The sequence below is a fragment of the Suricata suricatta genome, chromosome 10 (assembly GCF_006229205.1).
Source record: "Suricata suricatta isolate VVHF042 chromosome 10, meerkat_22Aug2017_6uvM2_HiC, whole genome shotgun sequence".
Taxonomy (NCBI): domain Eukaryota; kingdom Metazoa; phylum Chordata; class Mammalia; order Carnivora; family Herpestidae; genus Suricata; species Suricata suricatta.
The window spans coordinates 5823806-5827461 of NC_043709.1; positions in this window are offsets into that span (position 1 = coordinate 5823806).

Genomic DNA, 3656 nt, shown 5'->3' on the forward strand with positions numbered 1-3656 from the left:
CAAAAGCTTGTATACCTTTATTCCATAAGGAAGGAGACATCTTGGGGGCGCCTGGGTGGCTCAGTTGGTAAGGGTGGGACCTAGGCTCAGGTTATGATCTCACGGTTCCGGAGTTCGAGCCCTGCATCTGGCTGTCTGCTGTCAGCACGGAGCCTGCCTCAGATCCGGTTTCCCTTTCTCTTTGCCCCTTCTCCCCCTCTCAAAAATAAATAAACATTTTTAAAAATGTGTGACCAGTAAATTTTCAGATGACTTGGGTAAACATCAAGGGGCCTGATTGCTGGATCACATGGTAAGGCCGTTTTAGCTTTGTAAGAAACTTCCAAACTCTCTGCCCACTTGGCTGAGTGTTGTGCGTTTCCACCAGCAATGAGTCAGAGGTCCGTTGCTGCGTGTGGTCGCCAGCATTGGGGTATTTTTATCTTAGTATTTTTTTTGGATTTGGCCCATTTTGATTTTAATAGTTGTGTGTGGTATCTTATCATTGTTTTAATTTGCAGTTGACTAATACATACGACCTTGGTCATGTTTTCCTATGTTTGTTTGCCAATCTGTATATCTTCTTTGGTGAGGTGTTTATTTAGATCTTTTGCCCATTTGGGGGTTGTTCATTTTTCTTACTGTGGAGTTAAAAGAGTTCTTTGCATGTTTTGAATACAAGTTCTTTATCAAATACGTGTTTTGTACATACTTTTTCTCAGCCCCTGACTTAGCTTTTCAATTTCTTAGTGGAGTTCTGCTTTAACAAGCTCACTCCTGGGGCACCTGGTTGGCTCAGTCAGTAGAACAGGTGACTTTGATCTCTGGGTTGTGAGTTCAAGCCCCACATTGGCATAAATCTTATTTTATTTATTTATTTTTTAATTTTGTAAAATGTTTATTTTTGAAAGAGCGAGCGAGCAGGGGAGGGTCAGAGAGAGAGGGAGACACAGAATCTGAAGCAGCCTCCAGGCTCCAAGCTATTGGCACAGAGCCCGACATGGGGCTCAAACCCCAGGAGCAGTGAGATTATGACCTGAGCCAAAGTGGGATGCTTAACTGACTGAGCCTCCCAGGCGCCCTGGCATTGAGCTTACTTTAAAATAGAGAAGAAGATGGGGCACCTGAGTGGTTCAATGGGTTAAGTGTCTGACTTCAGCTCAGGTCATGGTCTCAGTTCGTGAGTTCGAGTCCCATATCGGGCTCTCTGGTGTCAATGCAGAGAGGTTATCCTATGTCCCCCATCCCCAACCCTTCCCCCTCCACACGTGTGTGAGCTCCCTCTCTCTCTCTCTCTCTCTCTAAAATAAACATTTGAAGCAAAAGGACGAGGAGGCGAGGCTCATTGGTGCCACCACCTATGCCTCGACCCCTAATCCAGCTTCTGTCAGGAAGAACAATGTGTCCCTGACTCCTCTGTCCTTCTCTCAGTGCGCTTGAATTTGGGCAAGGGGAAAAGAGTACATGTATTGAGCCCCTAAAGCCCTACTATGTACTACCTCAAATGTTGGAATAAGGATCAAATGGTTGTTTTTACTGGAACATATTAAGTGCTCAATTAACTTAGATAATTATAATAAGCGCTACATCTTTTAGTAGCTAATGGAGTCAGTCTTTACTCATTAAAGTTCCTTTTCAGAATTTTTCTTAGTTATTTGCATACATTTCCTCTTCTATATGAATCATTTAATTAATGTTTTAAGTATCCTGTTTGGATTTCATTACATGCATAAGGAATTTAGAAAAAAATAGACATTTTAATAACATTGGGTTTCTCTCCAAGAATGAAGCCTTTTATTTGGGTCTTATCTTTTGCCCCTTTTCTTCACATAGAACTTACATGATCCTTGCTAATTTATTTCCTGGTATTTTGCTGTTTTTTCTTAAATGCTATTAGGAATCAAGTCTTTTCTTCAAATCCATATCCTAATCAATTACTATCTACAGGCAATTGATTTTTTTAAAGCCTTTATTATTTGGAGACGTTTTAGGTTCACAGCAAAATTGAGCGGAAGATACAGAGATTTCTCCAAGCCCTCCAGCCCTCACACATGTGCAGATTCTCCATTATCAACGTTCCCCAATGGAGCGGGACATCTGGTACAGTTGATGCGCCTGCGTTGACGCGTCATTGTCACCCAGAGTCCATTAGGCTTCCCTCTTGGTGATGTACATTCTATGGGTTTGGACAAATGCACAATGACATGTGTCCACATTATTGTACCACACAGACTAGTTTTTGCTTGATTTTTAAGAGGTCATTTTTTCTATTCTCCTTAAAGACTCTAGTAGTTGTTCTAAGTGATTCTCTTAGCTTTTCCAAGTAATAATCTAAAAACGGTGGAAATTGGCCTCTGCATTTCCAACACTTATCCCTTTTATTTATGTGCCCTGTCTAATCGCGTGGCTTAGTCCCCCTCGAGCAGCAGTGAATAGTGGCGAGAGGAAATCCTTGCCTTATTCCAGAAGTTGATGGGAATGCCTCTAATGTTTTGCCAGAGAATATAATGCTGTCTTTGGGTATCATATGTTTATACATATTTTATCATGTTGAAGCATTAAATCTATTCCTATTTTAATAGCATATTTTTCTAAAATTAGGAATGGAGGGGAACCTGGGTGGCTCAGATGGTTAAGTGTCTGACTCTTGATTTCAACTCACATCATGATCCCTGGGTCGTGGGATCGAGCCCCACATCGGGCTCCACGCTCCACGTGGAGCCTGCTTGAGATTCTATCTCTCTTATTCTGCCCCCTCCCCACCAAAAAAATTTTTAAAAAGGAAAAATGCCTATTAAAAAATAAACTTAGGAGTGGATGTTGAGTTTTATTAAATATCTCCTTAGTATCTACTGAGAGACTATTTGCTGTTTCTCCTACAATCAATTCGCGGTGAAAGATAGATTCCATACAACTCTGCAAATGGGGCTGAGGCAGGTCGGGTCACTTGCCCAGGGTCACACGGGCAGGTGGCAGAGCTCCTCTGAGACCATGCTCTTTGTCCCTACCCCCCAGGGCTGCCTGCTCTGAATGCTCATGACCTTGGGGCTCCTGGGATGCCACCCTGCACCCCAGTCCCCGGGCAAGCCTTACCCATGGTCCACATAGCCTTTGTGGCCCCACATTACTGTCCCCCCGCAGGACATAACAACCCAGGTCAGCAGCCGCCCACGGCTCACCCATGAACACAGGGGACTGCCACGGGAGACAATACTGGGCAGGGCAGGGGCACCGAGTGTTCCCACGATCACAGAAGATAGAAGTAAAGGTTTTTCCACTAGGCTGGATAAAAAGGTGATGCGTAGCTGCCCCCAGGCAGAGGATGGCTTCAAAGGAGCGTGGATTTCAATTTTTAAATTATTTTTTTAACGTTTGTTTATTTATTTATTTATTTATTTATTTACTATTGAGAGAGAGAGAGAGAGAGAGAGAGAGAGTGAAGACGAGAGAGCTCGTCAGGGGCAGAGAAAGAGGGCAAGAGACTCCCAAGCAGGCTCTGCACTGTCAGTGCAGGGCCAGAGGCAGGGCTGGAACTCGAGTTGTGAGATCATGACCTGAGCCGAATCCAAGAGTCAGACGCTCAACCGACTGAGCCCCCCAGGCGCCCCTCCCGGGGTCTTTGAAGCAGACACACAGGTGGCTCAGTGGGTTGAACATCTGACTCTTGATTTTGGCTC